This window comes from Balaenoptera physalus, assembly GCF_965194825.1.
Source record: "Balaenoptera physalus genome assembly, chromosome: 18".
Taxonomy (NCBI): Eukaryota; Metazoa; Chordata; class Mammalia; order Artiodactyla; family Balaenopteridae; genus Balaenoptera; species Balaenoptera physalus.
The window spans coordinates 73,279,399-73,298,721 of record NC_138899.1 but is presented as its reverse complement, the minus strand read 5'-3'; the positions used below and the strand labels follow the sequence as shown (position 1 = coordinate 73,298,721).

General features: G+C 40.0%; 1 protein-coding gene and 1 pseudogene across 3 annotated transcripts in view; both read left to right on the top strand.

Moving 5' to 3' along the window:
* FRY (FRY microtubule binding protein) overlaps positions 1–19,323 on the top strand; it is a 434,377-nt gene that overhangs the window by 63,314 nt on the left and 351,740 nt on the right. The window lies entirely within an intron of this gene.
* Positions 15,091–16,399, top strand: LOC309647863 (chromobox protein homolog 3 pseudogene; annotated as a pseudogene). Its single transcript has one exon. The product of its transcript is annotated as a chromobox protein homolog 3 pseudogene (transcript).

The window sequence follows — 19,323 nt, the reverse complement described above, 5'->3', positions numbered from 1 at the left end:
TCCATTATTCTTTTTTATTTCCATTCTTGCCTTTCTGCCTTAGCTGTATGTTAATCTCATACTATTTCTAATGAGTAACTCCTTTTGGCTCAATGGACAAGAGAAACCAAGGAAAACTTCACTCTCAAAGTAAATTATTAAACTAATTTTTACACGATTTCTTTTAGAATTCCATAATTGCTTTTTAATCAGACACATTCGTTAAATTCGAAATGTCAGCAAGCAGAATCAAAGGCCCATAGTTATACGCTTTGCAGAATAAAGTGCTGCTATTGCCTATAGTTTTGCACATTCTGATAAAAAGCATTAGTATTTCCTTTGTTTCTGCCTCAATCATCAAGTGGTATAATGGTAAAAAAATCTCAGGATGATGACTGGGATTTGGTTAGCGGTTAAAGAAGGAAGTCTTCTCAGAACCACAAAGACCTACAGACTGTGTTTGAACTGTACTTACTACAGACAGGTCCTGACTCAGGTGCCAATCTGACATGACAGAATTGCTGTGCGAAGAATTCTGGATCTGTGATCAATTAGTAATGTCTGCATGGGTGCAGAATGTGAGCATAAATATATATACCACATATTTACCATTCTTAAAATCTTGATGAAGGCTGCATAACAGCGTTTTTTTTTTCTTTTAAAGGTAGCATGACTTAATGGAAAGAACTTGGGTGGGTTCTGGAATCAGATCCATCTGGGTCCAAATCTCTCCTGTACTTCTATCTAGTTGTTTGATCCTAGGAAAGCCAGTTGACACTTGTGCAATCTATGAGATGGGATTGATAATACCTGTATCACATGGTTGTTGGAATAATTAATCAGAATAATATATGTCAAGCCCCTGGGCCCTAGTAGAGTCTCCATCAGTGATAGCTGTAGTTATTTCCTGTGTTATCTTCTCACATTGTTACCCACTGATCTTCCAAGACAGAGTCTTCACCAGACCATGTACCTCTAGTGGGAGGGAGGGATTTCTCAACAAAACCAGTCACATTATGCTCCTCCCAACTCAAATCAGACCAAAACGAGTCCTTCCTTGGGGAATTTGCAGACTTGAGCTGGCGAAGGAGAGATGTTTTCTCTCTGTTGACTTGTGCTCCCAGAGCCGAGGATTCTCATCCACATGACAAAGCCTGTCTATGATGGAGAGAATGGACTGATGGGGCAGTGTCTCAGTGTTTAGTTTCAGTGACTGGACCCCTGGAGCAGCCCCGGATCCTCTCCTCCCAAAGCCTGGGTGTTTGGTCATCTTCTCCTTTGATTCATTGATCTTCATCCCCGACTCCCACCCCAAACACATAGACTTCTAATCTCATTTAACTTTAAACTAGACCCAGACTCAAAACAGTTCTGACTGATAGGCTAATTATTATTATGCCTACCTTTTTTTTTTTTTTTAAAGAGATTGGAGTTTATTTATTTATTTATTTATTTATTTATTTATTTTTGGGTGTGTTGGGTCTTCGTTTCTGTGTGAGGGCTTTCTCGAGTTGCGGCAAGTGGGGGCCACTCTTCATTGCGGTGCGCGGGCCTCTCACTATCACGGCCTCTCTTGCTGCGGAGCACAGGCTCCAAACGTGCAGGCTCAGTAGTTGTGGCTCACGGGCCCAGTCGCTCTGTGGCATGTGGGATCTTCCCAGACCAGGGCTTGAACCCGTGTCCCCTGCATTGGCAGGCAGATTCTCAACCACTGCGCCACCAGGGAAGCCCATGCCTACCTTTTAAGAAGTTTGATTTCTACAGATTAGCACTTAATTCCATCATTGCTCCTCTCTTGACATTTTTTCATCTTTTCGTTGTACAAGGAAGCCTTAAAATCCAAACAAAGTGGCTTTCAAAGGTTTTGCTTATAAGCATGTCATATTAAGTAACTGAGCTATGAATATTTACAGTTGATGACATATCGGGAAAATTTGTTTCTGGCAGTGGCATAAGTAGATAACATTTATATCCTAAAATGAGCACTACTGAGTGGTCTGTTAGAAGTTTGGTGCCACATGGTGCAAATAAAGCCACAATCATTGTTCTAGAACATGTTCAGGCAAGTTAGCTCTCTACAAAGAAAGCTTCACTCCACCTCACAGACTGTGTCTACTGGGCTCCGATTATGGAGGGACCTGGGAGGACCTCAGGCAAACACGTCATCCTGGTGGAAACTGGGCACAAAAGGCATTTCACCTCTGTCACCCTCTCCCCCCGACTCCAGTGTCTGGCCATGGTTGGTCTTCCAGAAATGTTTGTTTGATTAGAACCACAAGCAGAGAGAAAACGTATGAAACTAGTGCATCTTTTCCCTAAATCTCACCCCAACAATTGTCCCACCCTATCTTCAGACTTTTTCTGTCTAAAAGCACCTTCCGTTCTACACTCAAAAATCCCCTTCTCAGCTCTTTTAAGAAGACATTTCATTTTCAATGAAAATTCTAAATTCAGGAGAATGATTTTTCCATAAGGTATATAGAAAAATCAGATCCACTGCTTTCAACTTACTACTTACACACTTACAAATTACCCTTGCCCGTAAGAAATAGTTGGAAAAATCACAAATTCACAAACTCTCATAATCAGGAAAACTGAAAAAGAGGCAGCCATTTTCGCCATCACAGTGCTAAGCATGAATAGAGCAAACATTTGCTATTAATTTGCACTTCAACTAAAAGCCTATATAATCCTTACAGTTTGTTATACCAGTTTAGCTTTTTGTTGACTTTTAGTTGTTTCACCATGATTGGGCATTATAAACTCTTCATAAACCAAATTTGAATTATGTTTTTATAATTATCTCTTGGTTCCTAGATATACATCAAATACTTAGTTGATACTTGATAACTGAATAGGGAATAATAGAGAAAATAATGTCTTTCAGAAGCTGATAGTCTAGTGGGAAACACAGGATCAACATAAAGATGACTGTAATTTCCCAAAGAGCATTCAAATGAATAATTTAACAAGCTTTCACTTTAAAGCTGGCCTAAGATGGCATTACTCAGTGGGACTGAAATTGCTGTGCCCAAAAACACATGGAGAGGGTGTAAGCTGGAGAGAGAAACAGCCGTGTGGCTGACAGGGTCTTGGTGCTCTGGCCGGGTGTCAGGCCTGCCTCTGAGGTGGGAGAGCTGAGTTCAGGACATTGGTCCACCAGAGACCTCCCAGCTCCACGTAATATCAATCGGCGAGAGCTCTCCCAGAGATCTCCATCTCAATGCTAAGACACAGCTCCACTGAACGACCAGCAAGCTACAGTGCTGGACACCCTATGCCAAACAACTAGCAAGACAGGAACACAACCCCACCCATTAGCAGAGAGGCTGCCTAAAATCGTAATAAGGTCACAGACACCCCAAAACACACCACCGGATGTGGTCCTGCCCACCAGAAAGACAAGATCCAGCCTCATCCATCAGAATCCCCTCCACCAGGAAGCCTACACAACCCACTGAACCAACCTTAGCCACTGGGGGCAGACACCAAAAACAGTGGGAACTAGGAGCCTGCAGCCTGCAAAAAGGAGACCCCAAACACAGTAAGTTAAGCAAAATGAGAAGACAGAGAAACACACAGCAGATAAAAACCCACCAGACCAAACGAATGAAGAGGAAATAGGCAGTCTACCTGAAAAAGAATTCAGAGTAATGATGTAAAAATGATCCAAAATCTTGGAAATAGAATGGAGAAAATACAAGAAATGTTTAACAAGGACCTAGAAGAACTAAATATCAAACAAACAATTATGAACAACGCAATAAATGAAATTAAAAATTCTCTAGAAGGAATCAATAGCAGAATAACTGAGGCAGAAGAACGGATACGTGACCTGGAAGATAAAACAGTGGAGATAACTACCGCAGAGCAGAATAAAGAAAAAAGAATGAAAAGAATTGAGGACAGCCTCAGAGACCTCTGGGACAACATTAAACGCACCAACATTCGAATTATAGGGGTCCCAGAAGAAGAAGAGAAAAAGAAAGGGACTGAGAAACTATTTAAAGAGATTATAGTTGAAAACTTCTCTAATACGGGAAAGGAAATAGTCGATCAAGTCCAGGAAGCACAGAGAGTCCCATACAGGATAAATCCAAGGAGAAACATGCCAAGACACATATTAATCAAACTATCAAAAATTAAATACAAAGAAAAAATATTAAAAGCAGCAAGGGAAAAACAACAAATAACATACAAGGGAATCCCCATAAGGTTAACAGCTGATCTTTCAGCAGAAACTCTGCAAGCCAGAAGGGAGTGGCAGGACATATTTAAAGTGAGGAAAGGGAGAAACCTGAAAAAATTTTCAGATTTCAGAAAAATCTGAAAATCTCATTCAGATTCAACAGAGAAATTAAAACCTTTACAGAGAAGCAAAAGCTAAGAGAATTCAGCACCACCAGACCAGCTTTACAACAAATGCTAAAGGAACTTCTCTAGGCAGGAAACACAAGGGAAGGAAAAGACCTACAATAACAAACCCCAAACAATTAGAAAATGGTAATAGGAACGTACATAATGATAACTACCTTAAATGTAAATGGATTAAATGCTCCAGACAAAAGACATAGACTGGCTGAATGGAAACAAAAGTAAGACCTGTATATATGCTGTCTACAAGAGACCCACTTCAGACCTAGGGACACATACAGACTGAAAGTGAGGGGATGGAAAAACATATTCCATGCAAATGGAAATCAAAAGAAAGCTGGAGTCGCAATTCTCATATCAGACAAAATAGACTTTAAAATAAAGACTATTACAAGAGACAAAGAAGGACACTACATAATGATCAAGGGATCAATCCAAGAAGAAGATATAATGACTGTAAATATTTATGCACCAACACAGGAGCACCTCAATACAAAAGGCAAATACTAACAGCCATAAAAGGGGAAATCAACAGTAACACAATCATAGTAGGGGACTTTAACACCCCACTTTCACCAATGGAAAGATCATCCAAAATGAAAATAAATAAGGAAACACAAGCTTTAAATGACACATTAAAGAAGATGGACTTAATTGATATTTATAGGACATTCCATCCAAAAACAACGGAATCCACTTTCTTCTCAAGTGCTCATGGACCATTCTCCAGAATAGATCATATCTTGGGTCACAAATCAAGCCTTATTGAAATCGTATCAAGTGTCTTTTCTGACCACAGTGCTATGAGAGTAGATATCAATTACAGGAAAAAATCTGTAAAAAATACAAACACATGGAGGCTAAACAATACACTACTAAATAACCAAGAGATCACTGAAGAAATCAAAGAGGAGATCAAAAAATACCTAGAAACAAATGACCATGAAAACACGACGACCCAAAACCTATGGGTTGCAGCAAAAGCAGTTCTAAGAGGGAGGGAATTTTATAGTATAGCAATACAATCCTACCTCAAGAAACATCTCAAATAAACAACCTTACCTTACACCTAAAGCAATTAGAGAAAGAAGAACAAAAAAACCCCAAAGTTAGCAGAAGGAAAGAAATCACAAAGATCAGATCAGAAATAAATGAAAAAGAAATAAAGGAAATGATAGCAAAGATCAATAAAACTAAAAGTTGGTTCTTTGAGAAGATAAACAAAATTGATAAACCATTAGCCAGACTCATCAAGAAAAAAACGGAGAAGACTCAAATCAATAGAATTAGAAATGGAAAAGGAGAAGTAACAACTGACACTGCAGAAATACAAAGGATCATGAGAGATTACTACAAGCAACTATACGCCAATAAAATGGACAACCTGGAAGAAATGGACAAATTCTTAGAAAAGCACAACCTTCTGAGACTGAACGAGGAAGAAATAGAAAATATAAATAGACCAATCACAAGCTTGGAGGAATCTAGGGGCAGGACAGGAATAAAGACGCAGACGTAGAGAATGGACTTGAGGACACGGGGAGTGGGAAGGGTAAGCTGGGACGAAGTGAGAGAGTGGCATGGATATATATACACTACCAAATGTAAAATAGATAGCTAGTGGGAAGCAGCCACATAGCACCGGGAGATCAGCTCGTGCTTTGTGACCACCTAGAAGGGTGGGATAGGGAGGGTGGGAGGGGAGACGCAAGAGGGAGGAGATATGGGGATATATGTATACGTGTAGCTGATTCACCTTGTTATACATACAGCAGATGTATATATTACTGCTGTTATATATACAGCAGAAACTAACACAACAATGTAAAGCGATTATACTCCAATAAAGATGTTTAAAAAAAACACACATGGAGAAATATAATATGTAGTACAAGCCTGGTAGGCAAGTGGAATATTCTGGTCAGTCATATGTTCTGATTAATATAATTTCAGAGTTTGGGAAGTCATAAGGGTCTTTAATCCAAGTCCTACCTTTTGTAGAGAGGAATGGTCTCCCCAGGATCACACAGTTAACTAGCAGAGAGCTCTATCTCAAATCCTCATACCCCGATTGCTGCTTTTTCGAACAAATAGGATAAGATGAAATAAACCTATCATGAAACTTTTTGCACAGTTTATCTTCCTGTTGCAACAGAGCTAAGTAAGCCATGGTGGGAAAAAAAAAACAGAGCCAGAAATTCTGGTGTTGAGTGCCAGCATTCTTTCCTAACGATGGTGTGACCCCAGGCATGTCATTCAGGCTCTCTGAGCCTCAGTTTTCTCACCTGTGGGATGAGAGTGACAGTATCTGATACTGGATTTCAGTATCTATTGAAACAGTGCGTGTGCAGATACTTTGTTAATTGTAAAGCTCCATGTAAATGTGAGGTATTATTGCTTATGTTGTTGGGATCCTGTATTACCTCAAGACACTTGTGATGAACATCATATATGGAATTTCTGGTACTAGAGAATGCCAGTTGGGGAAATGCAGGAAACACCTGGTTTTTTACTCTATGCTTACTTACCCCGTGATGTGACTTGAAAACATTAATAAAAGTAAAGGCTGCTTTTAGATGACGCTTTCAAAAGAAGTGGGTTTTTTTGTTTGTTTTTTCGGTTGTTTTTTAGTGGTTCTCCTCGTAGAGCAGTAGAGAAAAACATTGTTCTGATTAATGTCTTAGCCAGCTGTCACTTTTTTTTTTTATTATTTCCTTTAAGAACAGGTCTATTAACTAACTTTTATTATTCCATCTCACACTGAATTTTCATCTCTTTATTATGTTCCTGCTCAAGTTGAGGAAGCTCTGCGTGAATATCAATTAAAGTAAATGGAAATTTTGTTCTCCTCTCTCACCGCTGAAAAAATGGTGAATAGCTGTTTTAACTGCTGTTTGCAGAGTACTAGATTAGGCACTTGGGAGTGTAGCTGCGGTGGGGAAATCTAAATTGTCACCAACACAATGACAACAACTCCTGACTGGGCTATGTCAGAGGAAAGTGTGCTGGTTAGCCCTTGAGTTCAGAGGACAGAACGGGAGCTCCCACTAGCAACTCAATTCAGTGGCTCCACAAATGGACATTTCCCAGGCTTTGAATGTGGAGATTGTCCAACATATAAAGACAATTGTCTAAATAAAAATAGAAAGAATAAAAATCCTTGGGTGGAACACACAAGTCCCTTTTCCATCACTAAGATTCAGTTGCAAGTCTGCACAAAGTTGACCCTGTTATTCTGTAGTGAACTGGGGATAATATATCAGTTGAATCATTGAAACCCGAAGATGATCACCAAATGTTATTTTAGCCAATGGTTTCAATTTTCTTTTCAGAAAAAAAATGTTTTCTACGAAGGGCAGCCATTAATTGATTTTAATTTTACCTCTTTTCCTGTACTGAATACCCTTGATTTTGAATAAAGTAAGATAAAGTAGGAAAGAAATTGAAAGGTAACTAATATTGACAAAGCCTGTTTTCAGTGTATGTATTACAACGTGTATTTATAAGGTTAGAGGTATTTAAATACATACTTCGGTGGTTTGGTTATAGAAATAAGAAAAGATATGAGCTGTACGAGGTGGAAAGATGCTTCGTATAACTTAGGGAAGAGATATGTTTATAAAGACTGTAGGATATTCACAATGTTTGACTATAATTTCAGTTGCTCTGTTTTTGTGCAGACACCCTCTTGCATTCAATCTGGTGATGTTGCCAGATTCCCTGTTCATCCTTGTCTTCCTGTCTTACTAAGACCCCTGGTGGTAGCTAACATGTTGATCTACCCACGTTGTTCACTTGCTCTCTGGACCACACACTCTGCTGACTTCCTCGTGCATCACTGGCTGCTCCTTTTCCATCTTCTTTGCTGGTCCTCCCCCTTTGCCCAGCAGAGTGCAGAGTGTCCCAGGACACTGGGTCCCAAGCCTCGTCTTCATTATCTGCCCACTCTCTGAGGTCACCTCCTCCCATCCCATCTGCGGATAACACCCCAAATCTCTGGTCCTAGCATCTCCCCAAAGTATTCAACTCATATTCTAAATGCCTTCACTTGGCGGTCCTGGAGGCATTTCAGACTTAACGCGGTCAAAACCAAAGTTGATTTTCCATCACATACCTGTTCTTCCCCCAGTGTCCCCATTTCAGTACATAACACCATCATCCCAATATCAAGACAAAAAATCTAGGGCTCATCCTTGATTATTTTCTTACCTTCGCCCTCCACATTCAGCCCGTCCTATCAACCCTGCCTCCAAAACAGACCCAAATCCATCTACCCCTTTCCATTTCCGTTACCAAACCCCGGTCCAAATCACCATTGTTTCGGACCCTTGCCTGTTGCAGTAGCTGCCCAGTTGTCTCCCTGATTCCGTGCCTGTCTCCCTGCAGTCACTTCTCTACACAGCAGCCCCAGTGATCTTTTAGAAACATTAATATTTATCACACCTTCCCTCCCCCATTTATAATTCTCCAGTGGCATCCCCTCTATCTGCCATAACATCCAGACTCTGCCCTGGTTTACACAGCCCTTTATCATCGGGGCTCTGCCTAGGTCTCCAACATTGTTTTCTATCACTCTGCCTTTTTTCACACCCCAACTATACTGTTTACTTGTTCTCTAACACATCCAATACGCTCCTGCCATAGAGCTTTTGCATAAGCTGCCTCTGGTCTAGAAGCTCTTACTTCTCATCTCTGAGTGGCTGTATCCTTCTTAACTTTCAGATCTCAGTTTAATTCACCTCCTCGGAGATGCCTCCCATGACACCCCATCTAAAGCGGTCACCCCCTGTCCTGTCACTCCGCTTTAATTCTCTCCCATGTATTCATTACTATCTGATACTGTCTTGCTTATCTGTTTATTCATTTTTACTTTTTAGTCTGCGTGTGGGCATATGCCCCTGTACTGTAAGCTCTGAGAGCGGGGCCTTGAAGGTCTTATTTGCCATGATAACCTCCGTGCTTGGAACAGTGCATGTAGAAGATGCTCAAAAAACATATTTTGAACAAATAAATGAATGCATTCAAGCAACAGGGAAATCTGTTAAGGGGGAAATTGATGACATTTTCTGTTTTATTTCATAGTGACGTCTTGGCTAATCCAACTAAATTCCTGAGGACTAATCAAAAAAATAAAATCAAACTTCCTGTTATTTGGCCAGTTCAGTTCATTGAACCCTCTTTCTTCTGCATTTGTGATCAAGGCTGCCATAAAGGAGAAGCATGATGTATTGTACATTTCTAGTTAGATCCATGGAAGGAGAAGGCAGGATCCTTAGGACCTATGATATCTAGATTCTCATTTATTGGATGAGATTGTGGCCGTAAACTTCAAATAGTTTGGCAGAAACGGAAAATCTGTACTACTAAGAACTACTCTAGTAGATGCCCCAATTCTCTCCCCAGTCTTCCCTCCTTCTTTTTCTGCTACAAAATGAAATAAAAAGTATAGCAGGCATGGGCCTGGGATGTTCTCAGTCACAATTAACTGTATTTCAGGTTCTCACGTGTGGGGCTAAGGCGCCTGTGTGAACCTAAGTCTGTCTCTCAGCTAAAGTACACCCGTTCCCTAAGGAGATTTCTGAGGCCAAGCCCATTGACCCATTTAGAGATTCAGGGGTAAGGAACTCTCTATTTATTTCCGTTCAAGCACTATTTATGGCATTCTAATCACATGGCACTCTTAAGACTATAATTTTAGAGTTTTATATGAGAAGAGTACGGAACACTTCTTGTTGGATTTATCCTTTGGGGATTTAGTATTGAAAGCATTGAAAATTGTTTTATTTAGTATTGAAAATCATTTTATGTGGCCTCTAGCCAGTTCCGCATTCCTCCTTTCTCTTTTCACAATTGCAGAATGCTGCTGGTGTGGTTTTCCTCTGTTTTGAGCCCCACCCTTCCTGTTGCGAGGCAGATGAACTGGATTGCATAAATTGTCAGTTACTCAGCTGTGACAGTGAGAAAGGACAGCAATAGCCAGAAAGGAGGACAGCTACTTCTGCTACTTGGATTTCAGGTTAGATGATGAAGAGAAAGTCAAAAGGCAATAGGTGAAGTTATCATAAGTAAAAGTTTTATTTATAGTTACCAACTGGGACAGTTTGGAAACAGGACAAAATACCCCGTCCCCTGGCACTAATTTTCTTTACATATATTCTCAGAAAGACCTGAGCAAGCTCGTTCTCCTTTCAGAATATTTACTTATTGAAGTGAGTTTTTTCCCCCATTGTAAAAGTAATTTCCTATCACGACCAAAAGAAAAAAAAAAAAAAGAAGAAAGGATATTATAGAAGGAAAAAGATGAAACATAATTCTACTACTTTAGTACAAACCCTATTACCATTTGTGCCTATTTCCTTCAGAGATTTATATTCATTATATTAGAGTCAATTGATTAGATTTGTTTGGGTATTTATTTCTTTGTCTATGCCTAGTGATAATTTACATACTTTTAGCCTTAGTTTTAGAATATTTATTGAGTAGCATTATTAATCGTTTTAATATTTCAGGTTAGGTTGACTCCCAATCTGGAGTCAGTTCTAAATCTGTATGTATTAAGAAACATATTTGCATTTCTGACCCCCCCCCCAAAAAAAGAAAGGAGCTAACATTGCTTTGGGTGATAAATCTTCACTCATCTCATTTACTCAACTTCTTTTTAATAAAGCGGGTTTAGTGTGGTAGGTGTCTACCAAACATTTGGCTCTCATCAGGTCACCTGTGGCTTCCCATGGAAATTTTCTACAAAACAAGCATTGAATAGGATTACAAGATTTCTTTCTGGAGCCCTAGTGTTTACTGATTCCACTCACCTGTAAGAGGCTAATAAGCACAATGCTGGCTCTAGCTCCCCATAGAGAGGTAAACAGTGTGTGTGGGAATAATTAGCATAGCCTCAGGTTGTAAGATCCAGGTATCTGGTTTTCATTGATGAGATGTTCCCCTCCAGTGGCTCCCCAAAGAGCTGCTTTGCAAATAGCTCTACAAACTACAGCAAATAATGAACTCAAAAAGGCGTGCTGCAAATAACACCAGAGGGCGCTAGAGTAACATTGTGATGTGCCTCTGCTTTTCCCTTAGCTCTGCCATCAAAAAAATAAATAAAAGTTTTATTTATTTATTTTTATTGAAGTATAGTTGATTTACAATGTTGTTAATTTCTGTTGTACCGCAGAGTGATTCGGTTATACATATATATACATTCTTTTTTTATATTATTTTCCATTATGGTTTATCATAGGGTATTGAATATAGTTCTCTGTGCTATGCAGAACCTTGTTGTTTATCCATTCTAAATATAATAGCTTACATCTGCTAACCCCATCCTCCCACTCCATCCCTCCCCCAACCCACTCCCCCTATTAAAAGCTTTTAAAATAATGCACTACCTTGTCTTGAACACATTTGCTGGAATTTACGTAACATAGCTTTCTGATGTGAGTCAAACATTTGTTGTTATCTAGCATTCTAATCAACATTTTCTCAAAAGCAGGTCTTTTCTTCCTATGCTGAACCTAAGAAAAGAATCTTTAGTAATCTCTTCTTAGACAGCTTTTTTTTTTTAAGGAAAGCACGTTCTTATTCTTCCAAGATTGACTTTGTCCTCTCCCAAGAGATAGTCATATGTGTTAAAATGTTTAATAGTTCTAATCTGCAAGATATTAAAGAAATGAATTATTTCCAAACATGCTTTTATAATCACAGAGTGTGGTCATTTGATCAGTATGTGCCTACTGTTGAATTTAAAATAAAGCATATGAATGCATTAGGATAACTTAGCAGTGCTAAAAAATATATAAGTATGGGTAGTTAGAAGATTATACTGGCATTTATTCCTAAACAACCAATTTAGTTTAACCAGAAGATTTTCTTTTTCAATGGTAAGCTATTTTAAAATTCTAAATAAAGTATTTTTGTTCAACATAACATTTTAAAAGTGGGAATTTAGCGCCTAATGTTTATACGTCTATGTGCCTAGAATTGTCTTTTAAACCATTCCTGCCCTCAAGACCTGGCAGTCTACTTGAAGAAACAAGATATTTTCTCTTTAAGAAGTTGTCACATGACAACTTAAATAATGCAAGAGATAAATAATACCTACCAAACATAAAATTTTCCAAATGTGTGTCACGTAAAATGCTGTGTGTTTAAAGGATGGAGATGCTGCAGGACTGGAGGGGTGGGGGAGACTTGTAGACTGGGCTTGAAGGCTGGGTAGGATTTGGTTGAGCAGAGAACAGGTGATTCAGAATAATAGCCTGGTGGGAAGGGAAAACCAGCAAGAATTCACATGCAGCAACATACCTGGCACCTCCTGGTCCCTCCACAGAGAGGTCCCAATCCAAAGTTATAAATGCCATTTGTTTTTCTTTTTTTTTATATAAATTTATTTATTTATTTTTGGCTGCGTTGTGTCTTTGTTGCTGCGCGCGGGCTTTCTCTAGTTGCCGCGAGCGGGAGCTACTCTTCCTTGCGATGCGCAGGCCTCTCATTGCAGTGGCTTCTCCCTAGCACGGCCTCTAAGCACGTGGGCTCAGTAGTTGTGGCTCGTGAGCTCCAGAGCGCAGGCTCAGTAGTTGTGGCGCAGGGACTTAGTTACTCGGCGCGTGTGGGATCTTCCCGGACCAGGGCTCAAACCCGTGTCCCCTGCATTGGCAAGCGGATTCTTAACCACTGCGCCACCAAGGAAGCCCATTTTGTCTTTCTTTTAATCTATCTATCTATCTATCTATCTATCTATCTATCTATCTATCTATGTTTATCTATGTATTTCAGAATGAGATTATATTGTAATACACAGTTTCATAACATACTATTTTATAGTCGGTTTTTTTCATTTAATAATCTCCACATTTCCACATAAATAAGTCTGATCTTCATATGATGATTCCTATCAACAAACTTGCTGCATAAAAGTCTTCCAGGACATATATACACTACCAAACGTAAAATAGATAGCTAGTGGGAAGCAGCCACATAGCACAGGGAGATCAGCTCAGTGCTTTGTGACCACCTAGAGGGGTGGGAGGGAGGGAGGCACAAGAGGGAAGAGATATGGGAACATATGTATATGTATAACTGATTCACTTTGTTATAAAGCAGAAACTAACACACCATTGTAAAGCAATTATACTCCAATAAAGGTGTTAAAAAAAAAAAGTCTTCCAGGAAAATACTTGTTAAATGCTTCAGACTCTCCAGGGTTATGGCTCTGGGATTTGTATTTTAGCAAGTGTCTAAATGCCCGAATCCTAGTCGCTGACCTACAGCATCGTTGGGGGGGCGGGGGGGCGGGATAGATTTCCACTGTATAGATAAACATCAATTTATTTAACCAAACCGTATTGGCTTAATTTTTCCTCATCTTGAGCCAGGTGATAAACATCATTTAGTGTTGAGCATGACAAGTTGAGAGGGTAAACATTTTAAATCTCTGTGAATGTCAACATCGCTTGATCTATTAAGTGCTAGTAATAAAAAATTTTAAATCTGTGCTTAATATTGATAGAGGGGGATCTTTGGTGTGATCCCAAAGCCACAGGATGGATCACCATAAAATGGGCTAAACTAAAACTACTGCGGCGGCCTTTCCTTCTTTCTTCTTTCACTCATGGGCCACGGGGATATAAATCTGTGTGTCTGTGTGGGAAGCCAGATGACTCAGGTCCCCACGTCTAGTGCTCTCTCCACTGGGTTATGTGGACACATTGACCCATTTTGCCTCTGAATCCTTTTGCTGTCTGCTGACAGAGTCTTTCTTACTGCTTAACACCAGTGATTAAGTTATAATCAGACAACTCTCCCTAACCCACATTATTTCATCATAATATGTGTTGATAAAATTGGTCCAGTACTCCCAAGTTCTTGGCTGCCCTAGGGAAAGAGTCTGCCCAGGATTTTTTCTTATCTATTTTTTTTTCCTTTCAATTACATTCTGTAGTTCCCCTGGTTTCATGAAATAATGTCAGTAGAATTAAACTTGAGCAGCTTAGAATTAAGTAATTAATTGCATGGCGCTTCAATTATCATCACTAATTGATCCCCCCCACCTGGGTGACACCTGGTGGCAGTGAGTTTCACAGTGCTGTGACGGACAGATGGTAAGGCTATGTTTGACCTGTAATGTATGAGATCCAGGTAATTAGGTTAAAAAATATTTTTCAGAGGTCTCAGACAGGCCACATTTGTTAAAATGCTGTGTAAGGACACCTAGACACCGTTAAGCTGATATTTTCTAATCTGTTAAGTATAAAATCACTGATTCTGTTTCAACACAATAGATAAGGCTTAGAAATCCATTTATTTGTTCACTAAATAGTTACTGAGCCCCTACTGAGGGCAGGTACCATGCTAGGCACTGAGACCCAGTTGGTAAACAGATTGACATAGTTCCTGACCTCATGAAGTCTACAGTCTAAGGGATCAAAGACAAAAAAAACAGGCAATTCCTACAAACACAGTTGGAACAATTTAACCCAGACTCAGAGTGTTAGGAAGGGCTTCTGTAAGTTCTGTCTAAACAAATCAAATAGGAACTGATGAAAGAGGGCAGGAGATGTCTAAGGCAAAGGAACAGGATCTGCAAAAGCCCGTGAGGCACCATGCCACATTCAGGGAGCTGAATGAAGCCCACTATGGCTAGAGCCTGAGCTGGACTGAAATGGGTAAACCAGGCCAGGTTACCCAGTGCCTTGGAAGCCCTGGCCAGGAGTTTGGGCTTATTATAAGAAGAGTAGGACCTTCGGATGTGGCTGGAGCTTGAGGCGCGCAGGGCCGGAGACGCTGCAGACCCAGGACCCGGAGCAGCTCGGAGGCGGTGAATAATAACTCTTCAAGTCTGCAATAAAAAATGGCATCCAATAAAACTGCATTGCAAAAAATGGGAAAGAAACAGAATGGAAAGAGTAAAAAAGTCGAAGAGGCAGAACCTGAAGAATTTGTGGTAGAAAAAGTACTGGACCGACGTGTAGTGAATGGGAAGGTGGAGTAATTCCTGAAGTGGAAGGGATTTACAGATGCAGACAATACTTGGGAACCCGAAGAAAATTTAGATTGTCCAGAGTTAATTGAAGCATTTCTTAATTCTCAAAAAGCTGGTAAAGAAAAAGATGGAACGAAAAGAAAATCTTTATCTGACAGTGAATCTGATGATAGCAAATCAAAGAAGAAAAGAGATGCTGCTGATAAACCAAGAGGTTTAGCCAGAGGTCTCGACCCAGAGCGAATAATTGGTGCTGCAGACAGCGGTGGGGGATTCACGTTTCTCATGAAATGGAAAGATTCAGATGAGGCGGACTTGGTGCTGGCAAAGGAGGCAAATATGAAGTGTCCTCAAATTGTAATTGCTTTTTATGAAGAGAGACTAACTGGGCGTTCTTGTCCAGAAGATGAAGCTCAATAATTGTTTGCATTGCTTTTTATATATATTTATATATACATATAAAATCTGGGTCTTGATCTTTTGATTTATTAGTGTGAAGAAATAACTACATTCTAATGAAAATCACGTTTGATATGTTCGTTTTGAAGTAGTATTGGGGAAGTTGTTGGGTTTGGGGGGGTTTTTTTGGGGGTTTTGTTTTTGTTTTTGTTTGCATCTGTAGCACTGGTTACTTTGAACAAATAAAAGCTTTCTGTAGTTGCTTCCTTTAGCGGAAAAGAACATTTGATACCATGGTATATTATTTCCTCTGCATTAGAGAACAGCTTTTCTAAATGTTGGGGAAAATCTCCATAGTCATTACTCAATCAGAATTTAGAATTTGCATTTAACTCATATATGCTTAAGGACCATTCTGGGTTTTCTGTATGTGTATACATAAAATACATATGTAAATGGTTTGGGGGTTTTTTGGTTATTGTTTAAACACATTTACCAAAACAAAAACAGCCTTTCACAACCATGGATGAGCCCATGTTTCTGGGATTCTATCATTTTGAGCAATATAAGAAATCACTTCAACTTAAATTGAAAATTTAAGTCTTAACCTTTCAAATTAAATAATTTTGTAATTAATGAGACAAATTAATTTAAATTGGTTAATTTTTAAAGCAGCCCTATCAGAATCTGCATCCCTATCTACCATCATATAAATGCAGTTTTATATGTAAAACCCCCCTGAAAGGAAAATTTTATCTCTGTCAACCCAAATGAAAAAAATGGAAAAATTCTGGTATGTTTTAATTAGCCAAGCAAGACTTAGTTAAGTGGACATTTAAAGCTTCCTTTTGGCAAACCATTCTTTATAAGAAGTTGAAATCCGTGTGCTGTATTTACTGAAAGACTGTGATACATGGAATGTCTCAGACTTGTTAATGGAAACCTAATCAGATGGTTAGAGATGTTGGCAGTTTAGGATCTGCAGGAATAAATGAGTGAACAAAGTTTTCTAATCTAAAAAAAAAAAAAGAAGAGTAGGGAGCCATTGACGGTTTTTAAGAAGAGGGTTGTAATCAGATTTATGTTTTAAAGAGAACACTCTTGCAGAAGTAGGCAGAATGGATGGAAAAGTAGCGAGACAAGAGGCCAGACAGTTCCCTCTTGCAGTCACCCCGCTAAGAGCTGCTGCTGACCCAGGAGAGAAAGGAGTCATTTATTTTATATTCATTTAGTATGACTATTTAGTTTATTATGTTGCACTCGGCTTAGACTCTTCATACCAGAAGCCAGGCACTGTTCTAGTTAAACAGTCTGTGTTTTTTCAGAGCTTACATTCAGGTGAGGAGAAACAGACAATAAACACATTTTTAAAACTAATACGGCAGTTCCCTGGTGATCCAGTGTTATGACTCGGCGCTCTCACTGCTGGGCCCCGGGTTTGATCCCTGGTCAGGGAAGTAAAATCCGATAAACTGTGTGGCATGGCCAAAAAAATAAAAAAAAATTTAAAAATAAAAAATTAATAAATAGCAGCATTAGTCACAATGACCAAAAGGTGGAAACAACCTAAATGTCCATTGGTAGATGAATGGATAAACCAAATATGGTGTATACATATATACAATGGAATATCATCCTACCTTAAAAAGGGATGAAATTCAGATACATGCTAAAACATGGATGAACCTTGAAAACATTATGCTAAGTGAAATAAGCCAGACACGAAAGGACAAATATTGTCTGATTACACTTGTGTGAGGTACCTAGAGTGGTCAAATTCATAGGCATGGAAAGATTAAAGGTTACCAGGGACTGAGGTTAGGGGCATATGGGGAGTTACTATTTAATGGGTGCAGAATTTTTGTTTGAGAAGATGAAAAAGTTCTTGAAATGGATAGTGGTGATGATTGCACAGCATCGTAATTATACTTAATGCCACAGAATGACACATGTAAAATGGTTAAAATGGTAAATTTTATGTTATGTATATTATACCACAATTAAAAAAAAAAAAACTAAAAACCTCATTCCCCCACAGCCAAACATTCTATGAGACTGTGGGGTAACGAAATGCAAGAAAGAGTGGCCAAAACTATGTTTCAGGTAGATTTTTTTTCTGGGCAGAAAAATTAATACATGGGACTTCTCTGGTGGTCCAGTGGTTAAGACTCTGCGTTCCCAGTGCAGTGGGCCCGGGTTTGATCCCTGGTCAGGGAACTGAGATCTCGCAAGCCACATGGTGCAGCCAATAATAATAATAATACAGGTGGTGGTAAATTAAATGAAGCAATAAAGCAGGTGACGCTGGGGAGAGCAGCTTGGAGGAGCGGGTGGGGACTGGGCTGTTTCTTCAGGTGACGTGGATACAGAAGGACTCGGAAGAGGTGACAGTTAAGCTGAAACCTGACAGACTCAGCCCTGCAGGGACCTGAGGGAGGAGCATTCTGGGCAGAGAGACGAGCAGGGACAAAGGCACTGGGGTCACGAAATGCTTGGCAGAGAGAATAAAGCACAGTGGGGCTGGAGGGCGGTGAATAGAGCAGGACTGGTAGGAAATAGCAGGGAAGAGGCAGGAATCAGATTCCAAAGGGCTCGCAGGTCATGGGAAGGAGGTGAGTTTTATTCTAGTTGCTGAGGGAGGCACTGACGGATTTTAAACACAGCAGAGATATGATCAGGTTTATGTAACAAAAAGACTGCCCAGCTTTGAGGTGAGAGCCTGTGGGGGAGACGTGGGGAGGCTCTTGGCAGTAATCCGGGTGAAATGATGCCGGGACACAGAGCAGGGAGTGGATTTGGAAGCTGCTAGAAGGCAGAGCCCCGGCGCTCCGCGCTTGAACGACCGCGGACGGTGAAATCTGTGATGCCCTGTTTCCACCCTGTGTTTCTGGATGAACGTGGAGCCGCCGTGGGGTCAGGTTGTTAAGAGTCCTGGGTCCACACTGTTGAGGCCTGTGTCCGGTTTCCTCCAGGGAGGCCATATGTGGAAGGAGATGTACGGTAAAGAGTAAGAGCTTTGGCTTTGGGATCGGGAGGCTTGGGTTCGAGTGAGCACGACTTACCAACATTGGGAAAAATAAATTTCTTTAAGCCTCTGAAAATGAGGCTAAGGATAGGAAATCTGGGTGCAGTGGGACCCCTAAAAATCATTGATGCCCGTCCCTTCTGTGAGCCCCTCACCAGCCTCACTGGAGGAAGATCACAGGCTCCCAAGTCAGTAGTAATGCAAGGTCTGGTCTGAAAGATCAGTCAGTCAGAGCTCAGAAGACACCCGTAAAGTAGCTGAAAATGGACAAAAGTAAATATTAACCTGCTGCCTACGCCTAAGCCTCAGGGAAGCCGTGAACCCAGACAGCCAGACACAAGCAAGGTCAGCCTGCAAACATCTAAAGCCTTCTGGCACCAACAAAAAACACTGTTAAGTAATGGGGGGAGGGTTGGTTCTCATTCACAATAATAACAAAAGCTAAAAGGCAGGAATAAATCTAAAAGATATTCAAGTCCTTACGGATAGAATTACAAAGCATTACTGAAGAGTGTAAAATAAGATGCAAATCAAAGGAGAGATAGGCCACATTCCTAGATGGTGG